At 34.9% G+C, this 12095-nt stretch overlaps 1 protein-coding gene across 5 annotated transcripts in view; it reads left to right on the top strand.

The window, feature by feature from the left end:
• The window catches only part of RTN4 (reticulon 4), a 140231-nt gene that overhangs the window by 109370 nt on the left and 18766 nt on the right, over positions 1-12095 (top strand). The gene's annotated exons all lie outside the window — the stretch shown is intronic.

The following is a 12095-nucleotide window of genomic DNA, read 5'->3' as shown; positions in this document are numbered from 1 at the left end:
TTTGTATGTGAACAGCCATGTTGTTTGGTGATTACAGCTTGCAGGTTAGGTTTTTCAATTGAAAATGAAGCTGAAAAGGTTTGAAATTTAGAAGCAATCGTGCATCTAGATTAGATCATAATAACCCATGCAGTATATGTTTATACCTTTTTCCATTTAATATAAAATGTCTTGTTTTAACCAATTTGTTGACATTTCATTTAGGTTATTGGCTTTAACCTTGTAGTGTTTGATCAGGGTAGTTCTAAGCTGATTTGTTCATTTTATTTTGAATTTGAACTATCTTTGAATTTTGGTAAGCATTTACATTTCTAAAATATATATCATTGAAATTCTGTTGGTTTGTGTCATTTGCACTGTTGTTGCTGAATCCCTTCCAATCAGATTATACTTGTGTATTTTGAAACCTTAAAAATTGTCTAAGAGCTGTTTTAAATAAATGGCTAGACTTGATTCATTAACCTTTGTCCTTACAATACCCAATTGGTGATCTCTATCCCTTTTCCTCCCCCTCATAAGCCCAGACCCCTTTAAGTTTCAGTAGATCATTGTGCAAGAATTTAACCCTTGCAAGCTTTTACATTTTTACAACTGTAAGTATTCTTTTAAGATTTTATTTTCAGTTTAGTTATTAGTTAAATGCTATTTTAAAGGAGAAAGCTAAAACAATAGGCCTTAAGCTTTGCTCTTAAAAACGATAGAATTTTTTTAAAAAGGCCTTGCAAAATAGCCTCTCAGAATTTCAAGTGTTTGATTCTTGAATTATGCAAATTAAAATTATATGATTTATGAACATAAGGTAAGGAATCATTAAGGTTTTGCAAGTATTATAAATCGTTCCCAAGAATAAAATAACTGAAAAATTGGCATAGTAGAGTTTAGATGATTGTGGGTCCAATAGTAAATTATGGAGAACTAAATAACCATAGTATTAAATATAACATTTCTTCCTGATTTAATTTGGTAAAAAAAAAAAGAGCTGTTGGGAGGGAATGGTGAGTATGAATTCATATTTAGATATAAAATTGAATATTAGGAATAAAATAATTGGGCTATAGGGCTATACTTTTTGTATTAATTTAACATTAAAAGGCATTCTTTTTCTTTTAAAGAGGAAACCCATATCAGTTAGAAATGTTAACAGACTCTTTTAATGAATTTTTGGTGGGGATAGCATGTTAGGAATACCATTGTGGAAACTCCATCTACTAAATCAGATCATCCACTCCTATAATTTCTAATCTTAGAGAGTCACCTGGGGACACTGAGAGTTTATGAGACTCACCTCACTCATGGTCAGATAGGTTAGTATGTATCAAATGCAGAACTTGGAACTGGTCTTCCTGCCTCTAGTACAATCTTCTACTAAGTCACTCACACTCTCAGGAATGATGGTATAGTGACTTTAATAAATGTAAGCCTTTCCCTTCCCCCAATCTTCTCCACTGGTGAAGATTTATATCCAGATCTAATTATTAAAGTATGGAATGCCTTCATATTACTTTGTGACAACCAGTTAATAATTTGGAGTAAATGACTTCACCATCTTTAATAATTTAATAACATTTTAAATTTTTAGATTATCTTTGCTAATAACTTTTTTCTGAACCTTACATTGGTGAGGCCAAGAATCCAAAAAGTTTTTGAATTCTTCCTTATATATATATCAAATCAGACCCTTGGCTTGCCTTTTGGATGATTTGTAGTCAAAGGTCCTATCTTGGGATTTGGATAGGTCATTTCCTGCTTTGTAGGATTAATTAATGATTTTTGATGATTATAGATCTTTCCATCCTAAATGCATATAAAAATTGGATCCAAATGAAAATACTTTTATTGTTTTAGAGTGGTTGGCATAATCATAGGAAGCATTTACTTTGTGGGCAGAGCTAAAAAAAGAATAGGGCTATGTTTTTTCTCCACCGTTTTGGTCAGTATTATGGTTGTATTGCTTCTGATGACAGAACTTAGAGTTTGAAATGTAGAAGAGCTATTGCAAACAAAATATCTGAATTCCTCCTCCCATTGGCATATTACACTTTTAATTTTGAGGGAACTAGGTTATTATTGCCAAAGTTTCAAAGATTTTGAGAGTAATATATTTTATTAATATGTATTGTTCTTAAAATCTTGGCCTTGGATTTTCATTCCTTTTTGAGTGACTCAGTCTCATTTCTAGATTGGGTTACATGATCTCAAAACCATGACACTTTAGCTGAAATGTCTGTGACAAATGAAATCTATATAGCTATTATTTCAGTCTATAAGGTGATTGTTTATCGAGAGGCTATGAAATGCATGAGGTGGTTAAAGATACCCAAAATGTTTAAGAAATGATTCTTGTTCTCAAGAGGATGACTTAATGGGAAAATGATATATATGAAAATAAATAATAATACTTGTGCTTGATAAATGTCAAATGAGTAGTTCAGTCATTAAAGTACTATAGGAATTATAAGAAGTTGAGACTCTAGCTGAGCATTGAGAAATAGGGTAAGAATTAGGAAGAAAGAAAGGGGGAATTATCTGGCTTTACTAGGCTATTTTTGTAGAATATTGGGAAATTAGATTGGAATTGTATAGTGGAAAGAGCATTGGACAGGAGTCTCTTGGGCAGGTGGACGTCGGAAAAGGAAGGACAGATGAGTATATGGCCCTAGGAAGGAGTTAGAAATGACAAGTTTTTAGGCCCTGGAGATTGTATTATAAAACAAAGGTACCACCACTCTAGTCTGCAGACATTTATCACCTCATGCCTGGACAGTAGCCCATCTGGGGAATCGCCTGCTGGGGGACTGGCCAGCCTCTCTCCCCACCCCAATCCATTCTCCATTTAACCACCAAAAAGATTTTCCTGTGTCACTCTTCTCCCCTCCCCCACAGTTCAGTAAACTCTAGTGGCTCCTAAAGCCTCCGGGATCAAATACAATTGCTCTGTTTGGCCTTCCTAGCCCAGCCCCCTCCTACCTTTCCAGTCTTCTTACTCTTTACCACTTATTCTTTAATCCAAGGACATGGACTCTTGGTTGTTCCACCAACAATACATTCCATCTTTTAGGTCCTAATATTTTCTCTGACTGTCCCCTATATCTGGAATGCTTTTGCTTCTTTATCTCCACCTGCTGACCCTCTGTAAGTCCCACATAAAATCTATCTGACACAGGGCCTTGGCCAGCCCCTCTACCCTCTCCAGTATTTCCTCTTTATCTTGCATGTAATGTGTTTGTGCATCTCTGGTTGCAGTCTGTTGTTCCCATTAGATTGCAGTCTCCTTGAGGGTGCAGATTCTCTTGTGCTTCTTTTTATATCTCCAGGGTTTAGCGGAGTACCTGACACATGGTGGCTGTTTTATAAGTTCTATGACTGACTGATAGGAAAACTAGGGTCTGAAACTAGCTTTAGAGGGTTGATGATGAATTTAGTTTTAGTTTGTCGAGGTTAAGGTGCAGTGTATTATCTGAGTGTAGAGTATCTACCAGGGAGGTAGCACTGCTGAAGGAGAAGCGAGGGCAGTGGCTGGCAGCTTAGCCACTCCCTCCAATGTTGTCCTCTGTCTGCCTCAGTGTTCTCACCTGAAAAGTGAGGTTGTGGGTCAGATGAGATCTTGCATGTGCTGTGGACCCAGTAGTTGAGGGGTCCTAGCGTGGTCCTGCTGTTGCTGGTGGTATTGATTGAGGAGTTTCACATAAAATTGTTCAGGCCCTGGGGTTTTAAGGCTGAGCACAGACTTGGGGAAACCCAAGAGAGGCAGCAGGAAGTAGAGCCAGTTTTGTCATTGTTTTGCACAAAGTAAAGTGCTTTATAAATACCTTCATATAGAGTAATAAGTTGATTAAAATCATATCTCATGTAATGTTGACTTGGATCACACAGGAAAGATTAGGAAAATATATTAGGGAGAGAGGAAAGTGATGATTTCTCTAAGCATTTGAATGTTTTTCAACAACATTTTATGAAGGAAGAAGAATGCAGAGATTTTCAATTTTTCTTCAGATTCTTGACTAGTAAACAATTAGAAAACTTTGGTGTTTTAGAATCATAGAACCTTAATTCTGTTCAGTCCAACTTCATTTAAAAAAATTATTGATACATCATTTTAATATCACCATTTACAAATGTGAACATACTCTTTCCCGGGGGGGGGGGGGGGGGGGGAGAAAAGGCAGTTCAACAACCTGATCAACTAATAGTAGATGTAGTTTCACACCTGTAGATATACCTCCTAAACGCCCCCCCCACACACACACACACCTTGCAAAGAAGGGAGGGAGATGTAGTTTCTTTTTTCATCTTTGGGGTAAGGCTTAGTCTTTGTGATTTAATAATGTTCTGTTTTATTTTTCTTTTCTTGTATGTTGGCCTTGTGTATCTTTGTGTTTCTGGTTTTGCTTACTTTGCTTTGCATCAGTTTTTATGCATCTTTCTCTGCTTCATATTCATTATTTCTTCCACTCTCATAGTATTCCATTACATTCTTGTGCCATAGTTTGTTTGGCCCTTCCCAAATTGACTTAGCCCTCTCGTTTTATAGATGAGAAAACTGAATTTCTGAGAAGTAATTTAACTTGTGTATATGACACAAATCCCAGATATTCTGCAATTTTCTTACATTATAGTACTTGAGTGACTTCTTATTTTCAGTGACAGTGAGGCAGTTTTTTCCATTTTACTGTGTTTCTACTTGAACCTAAATAGCAAGATTTTTAGTAATCATACATTAAGAAATTTTTTATATTTGTATGAAATGACTAGATTTTTTCTATGAAATTTGCTCTGCATTGAATGTTATGAATATATGACACCAGTGTGGAAGAGGCAGATTTGACAACTTCTGCTATTCAACATGTGTCCCAGTCATACTAAAATCTTAAGAGTGTCCAGGAAAAGCTGCTTCCTGGGGCAGGAGTGTAATTTTTATCCATCCTTACGGATTAGTTATACTCTTGGCCTTGGAAAGAACATTTGGTCAGTGTATGGAATTCAGAATGTCCTCTGGGTCTCCCTGAACTCTTCTTTTATTCCCTTGCCCCTTGGATTTACCCCCCATTTGAATAGAGGGGAAAGAGTTATTGAATGAGAAACAGCTCAGTACACACACACACACACACACACACACACACACACACACACACACACACTCTTTGTACTTTGAACCGAGGTTTAATTGGGCAGATATTTAGGATAGGGGGGGTCCCTCTCTCTCACACTGTTCCAGAACTGAGCTGAGGTCAAAGTATTTGACTCTGCTATATTGCCCAGTGATATAATGTAAAAAATGTTTTAGGTAATATCTGAGACTTAGATTAAGGGATGAGTAGTGATTCTATCTTTTAAAAAAAACTAGATATATGGTTTTTTGTTTTTAGTCGATACATTTAATGTCTTTATGTGAGTTATAATATGTCTATATTCTCAATAAACTTTACAGATTAACTATATATATATTACATATATGTACAGAGAGAGAATCATGAGACAGTAAGAATTTTAATTAAAACATTTATTTTAGGTAGGGAACTTTTCTCTGCTATGCAAACCTCATTCTGTGCATGACATCTAGATAAATCCTAGGGAGTGATTCATTTGGGATTATACAGTTATCATAAGTGTACAAGCAGAGTTTGAATTTTAGATCCTCTTGATGGCAAGCTTGACATTCTGCCCACTACAGTCAACATGCTCAGAGTTTACTTGCCTTTCATTCCCTTGTGAACTAACAACCTCTGTTAAGTTAGTAGTGCAGAATATAACTTGAACACTTTTATTTAACTTGACCTTTATTTCCTTGTTTTTTGATCATTATTTCAAGAAGTTTTGTACCAGTTCACAAAAATTCTATAGTAGTTGATAAATAGAAGTATCAGGGTTTTTGCAGAACAAAATGGAGAAATGCTTTTTTTGAAGGAAATTTCATGTTTGTATAAATGAGAGCTACCTTTATAAATGAAAGTTGGTGAATATTGTATCTGGGCTAAGGAACTATATGATTCAGTATCATTAAAGTACCTAATCCAGATGATAGATTTAGAAAATTGAATGCAAATTTAATTTTTTCACTGTGCTAAATATTGTCCTGAGCCCAGTGGATAGGAGGGAGAAAAGCAAGCAGACCTTTGCTCTCAAACTTGTGGCAATGCCCCTTATCTTAATTGATTGTTTTCTCTTTTTTTAATACTTTATATTTGAGAAGAACAATGTAGAAAGTAAAATCTTCAATTACTTTATGACCTGTTTATAGATAGCTTTTTATGAAATGAAACTGGAAAATAATAGGGTGAAGGGAGAAATAAAAAGAAATCTAGAAAAATACATCAGCTAACATTGTTTTGTACAAATAACAATACATTAAATTTTAATTGAGATAAAAGTTGATGGAAATTTTATGTTCTTTTAGAAAAATATGACTATTAAATGAAGACAGGATAAATTTTTCCTTCCTGTGCTTTAGTGTAACCATATCTAATGGTATTGACACTGAATTAGATAGTCATTTATTGAAATTGAAACAGTTACTAGTATCTTCCAAAATATGGAGGTGGGGAATTGGTTTTATGATTCTAATGAGTGTATTTTCCTTAATGGAGCAGTATGTTTGGCAACTGTCTGTGAAGCACTGTAACATAAGTCTTATGTTGTGCTCTAATGCCATACACCAGTAAGCACAGATAAAGTTCTAGCCATAAGGCAGAAATCAATCAAGGAGTTAAAGGCATGTGGTGAAGTTGTGATTTCTTTTTTTGGGGAGGGGGTTGTAAGGCCATTAGGGTTAAGTGGCTTGCCTAAGGCCACACAGATTAGTTAATTATTAAGTGAGGCCGGATTTGAACTCAGGTACTCCTGACTCCAGGGCAGGTGCTCTATCTACTCTGCCACCTAGCCTCCCCAAAGTTGTGATTTCTAATTTATTTTCATTCAGTCACTTTTGTCATGAGTTTGCCTGGACTTCTGGGAAGCAATGATTTTATTTTATTTTTTTTATTAAAGATTTTATTTGAGTTTTACAATTTTACCCCCAATCTTACTTCCCTCCCCCCACCCCACCCCCAGAAAGCAATCTGTCAGTCTTTACTTTGTTTCCATGTTGTACATTGATCCAAATTGAATGTGATTAGAGAGAAGTCATATCCTTAAGGAGGAAACAAAAAAGTCTTAGAGATAACAAGATCAGACAATAAGGTATTTTTTTTTTTTCTAAATTAAAGGGAATAGTCCTTGAACTTTGTTCAAACTCCACGGTTCTTTCTCTGGATACAGATGGTATTCTCCATTGCAGACAGCCCAGAATTGTCCCTGATTGTTGCACTGATGGAATGAGCAAGTCCATCAAGGTTGATCATCACCCCCATGCTGCTGTTAGGGTGTACAGTGTTTTTCTGGTTCTGCTCATCTCACTCAGCATCAGTCCATGCAAATCCCTCCAGGGGAAGGAATAGTTTTAGAAAACATAAGTTCTGCCCTCTTTGGAATATCCTTTTCATAATGACTTAGTTATTTCTATAACCAGTCTCTTTCTGAGAATGCAGTTTGATTTAGTGGAAAAACTTCTCAAGAGAGATCTGGGTTTAAATCCTATCTCTGATACTGAACTTCTTACATTCCTCATTTGGGGAGGATCAAATTGGGATATTAATGTTGGTAATACTTCCCTTACGGGTTGATGTATTTAGATGTAATCATTCAGGTAAACAGGTAGCTGGGTGGCTCAGTATGTAGAACATGGGATCTGGGCTCCAGAAGATCTGAATTCAGATCCAGTTTCAGACTCTTGTTAGCTGTGTGACACTGGGCAAGTCACTTGACCTTTGCCTCTATTTCTTCGATTGTAAAATAATAATTATAGTACCTTTCTCCCTGGGTTTTAGTGGAGATCAAATGGTAATAATTATAAAACTGGAAATTTTAAAGCACTATATAAATGATAGCAATATTAATTAAACAAAGTACTATATACATTTCAGTTTATGCTATTTTTTCCATGTCCTTTGGGAATTTGTACCATAGCTCAAGATTATGTCTCTTCTTGGATATTGAATGATGATAGACATTTTGTGGAAGAGAACCTTTAAGTGCTGTTTTTATTCTACCAAATCATTTTTTAAAAAAACCATCAACAATAAGCACTGTGAAATCTTTAACTCTCTATATCTTAGAGTCATTTACCTGAAGGTAAAAATTCTTTCTATGGAATATTGGTTGCAAAAGACTGTTATTTACAAATAGCCTTACCAGGTATAGCTATGTGGATGATTATCACAGATTTTTATATAGTTGAAAAGATAAACAAATTGATCAGTGAGTATGTAGTTGGTGTTCTTTCACTTTTCTGGTATTAAGGTCTCCATTTCTCTTGACCATTGGTATATTCCCCTCCTTCAGGTATTTGGAGAATAGATTCCTCAGTGGTTTCACAATTGTTTCTTCCAAGATGGACTTCTCTTTATTACAGATGGCCTAAGCCAGCAGTGTCATCAAGTAGAAATGCGGCCCATAAAGCTGTACAAAAGAATTATCCCTTTAGACCTAATGTTGATTTAATATAATACTTAATGTGTTTTTAATCTATTCTGTTAAAAATTTCCCAATAATATTTTAACCTGGTTTGGACAGCACGTGAGAGGAGCACAGAGTCCCCTATTTGGTCTCTCCCACCCAGCTTTTCTGTCTCCTTGAGGGCAGGGGCTATCTTTTTATTGTTAATTATTTTGTTATTATTCGTTGTATTCTCAGTGTGTAACACAGAGCTTGGCCCATGGTAAGTATTTAATAAATATTTTTGGATTGTTTTGGATTTCTGTCTTGACAAAAAAGTAAGTCAAGCATTTGTGAGCAAGTTGATTTTTTTTAAAATCATTTTAGACTTCTGGTTTAGTTATACATACTTTGTATTGGAATTGAATAGATAATATCTATTTACCAGATGATGATATATAGTTGTGTAGACCACATGTGATGCTTGTGCATTCATAGAAATAAATGATTAAGGGGGTGGGTCTAGAATTAAACAGGAAGGAGAATAGTTGGGTTACTTTTAGGAAATTGCAAATAATGCAATTTCTTTGAATAATGCAAAGAGAAATTCACAATTTTCGTTCTTGTTATTTCCATTTCGTTGTTATAGTTATTTTATACATTATTTTCCTTCACTAATTTATTGCTTCATTTCATATAATTCTCGTTGATTTTTCTGGATTTGTCCCATTTGTCAATTTTACAGTGAATTAATATTCCATTATGTTCATGGGTCACAGATTGTTTAGTCATTTCCTAAGTTGATAGACTTTTATTTTGTTTCTGGTTCTTTACTACCATATAAGCAAAAAAAAATGTTGTTATGAATATTTTCCTGACTGCTTTTAATTAGAGAATCTCTCTTCAGCTACACATTGGTAGAATTCAGAATGCAAAATGAATTCTATGCGATTTATGGTTGGACTTCAGTTATACCATATATCAGGTACTATTCATCATACATCAGTCAAAGCATTCTATCTTTGCCAGAAGTACTGAGAAAGATTTCATTCTTTACAATTTCTCAATTTCTTTACCTTTTCCTTTTGAGACTTGCACTGGGGGGGGGTATTGATGCTTAAGTATTTTTAGGATGAAACTTAAATGACTTCAATAAGGGCTGGTTTAAGACAAAATGTAATTGGATAACTTTTGCATTTAAGGTATACTTATAACTGGAACTATTTTTAGTTAGGCTAGATGACAGTTTGTAATTACCAAATGTAGGCAGCTGCATTTACTCTATTCAGGAAAACTTAATTTGGAAAAAAGATTTCAATGCACTGACAACTTTAAATGCTAGACTATTTACTCCAGAAAAGATTTTGCTTCTTATGTATCACATAAATTATTGATCAGTTTCACAGACGTATAGTTTGTTAGATTTTTATCTTTGAAAAACACTATTGGTTATGAAGGACATGAGAGGATTTTAAAAGATCAGACTAGAACAAGAAATTTAATTGAAATCAAACCATAGCATGTCAACTTATATTTTCAGAATTTCAAAAATGAAATGGCATAAATTTTATTCCATAGTAATAATAAATATTGATTTAATTGGACTCAAAATAAGTTTCAGGTAGTATCATTATTAGATTTTTTTTCTCTGTTCCTCTGTCTTCTGTTTCTGATTAAGTCTTTGAGACTAAGAGGCTAGTTGGAAACAAAGAAAATACCTATAGATCAAACCTTGCTTAAATACTCTAAAGAACCTTGCTTAGATAGTCATTTTCAGTTACATTTTACCTTAGAATATCAGGCTTCTTCTGTTAGAGACAGGATCTGACTTAAATGCCTAGTTTTTCCTTGATTTTGGTATTGATACTACTGGTCCTCTAAGCCAGATTCAGGTTTGTAAATTCTCTTTTCCTTCCTGCTGCTACTTTTTCTTCTGCCTTTTCCAAAGCATTTAACCCATTTATTTCTATCTCACTCAGGCTCTTCTTTTACTCTTATTTCTCACATCCCAATGCCCCCTCTCTCTCTCTTCATCTTTTTGCAGCCCTATTCCTATCAGTTCTTTACCCCCATCAATATTGAAACCTTTTTAAAAAGTGCCATGAAAAACATATTAATAGAGTCCAAGATTTTTGATAGATTTTTTATCACCTCTTTAAGACAAGGTAAAAAGAAACAGTGTATATGTCTTCTATATTCCTATCCTCCTACTTCTAGAACTGTGTTTTGTCCCTTTCCTTCCACCTATCCTAATTTCTACCTTATAAAAATCTCTTACCCAGTTCCCAAAAGAGCATTGCAGTAAATTGGACCTGAAGGCATGGATTAGGAGAGGATAGGAGAAAAGATGTGGTTTTTCTGTCTGTCTGTAAATGCTTAGTTTCATAAAAATAGAGTCATCTGGGTTGTATAATGTTAGGCTTTGGTGGGGGGGGGAGCAGACTTTGAGACCTAACTAACATTTATAACAATGTTTCTATGAATAAATGGACTACAAATTTCAAAAATTGGAATTCACAAACTAAGGTTAAAAATTCTGGCAAGACAGCTATTTATGACATTCCTGGAGGTAGTTACTGAGTAAGTAATAGGGTTTGAGAGAGAAAGAAATATGGAATAATGAAGTGTACCTGGAGTACATATTGAGTCTAGGTGAGTGAGTGAATGGAAGGACGGTTGTCTTGACTGACCTTGTTACCATCGTTGGGTACATGTTAAGTGGTATAATGGATAGAGCACTGGGCTTGGAATCAAAACTCAGATTAAGGAGTTCAATCTAATCCCAGACACTTCCTAGCTTTGTGATCCTGGGTAAATCACTTAGCCCTCTTTACCTCAGTTCCTCTTCTGCAAAATAAACTGGAGAAGGAAATGGCAGTATATTTGTCAAGAAAATCCTAAATGGGGTCACAAAGAGGGGATGACTGAAATTACTAAACTACAGCAAGAAGTGGGATCTAACATAAAGGAATAGGAAGGGAGTATCTGTGGAGTTGGATGGAGAACATGGATCCTGATGGAGCAATACTAACATTTTGGGAAGTGAGGTGAAGAGCCCTTGGCAGATAAAGATATTTAGTATAACTACGAGATTCCAATAGGAAGAGGGATTTATCTTATTTGCATGGTCTAAAGGTTGATAAGTAATTGATTGACCCCAACCAAAATTTTCAGGACATGCCTATAATCCTTATTCTATGTATTATCTGTTCACAGGCAAATACCTTGGTATTTCTATAGACTAATTTTTTTAATCAGTATTCTTTCTAAGACAATGAGACAACAACATTTTTACTCAGGTAATTGAAATTTAATAAACTCAGTTTTAACAACTTTTGCCCAGTCTTTTCATATAGAATGCAAGGGTATAGGAAAACATCTGATTTAATTTTTACCTGTCTTTACTCTTAGTCACAGGAAATGTGCATCATAGATTTGAGTGTCCATTAGTAATGAGTAAATTAATAGATAAGGCTCTTATTGACTACAGCTGCCAACTTCATTTGGGAAGATTTCATTCTGCAGTAGGGTGGGGAGAGCTGGACCTGGAGTTGAGCCCTGAATTCAGATGTGACCTCTGATAATTCTTCATTAGCTGTGTAACCCTGGGCAGGTCACTTAATCTC

This window comes from Macrotis lagotis, chromosome 1 (genome assembly GCF_037893015.1).
Source record: "Macrotis lagotis isolate mMagLag1 chromosome 1, bilby.v1.9.chrom.fasta, whole genome shotgun sequence".
Taxonomy (NCBI): Eukaryota; Metazoa; Chordata; class Mammalia; order Peramelemorphia; family Peramelidae; genus Macrotis; species Macrotis lagotis.
The sequence above is the reverse complement of the archived record's forward strand: the minus strand, read 5'-3'. Positions and strand labels throughout refer to the sequence as shown.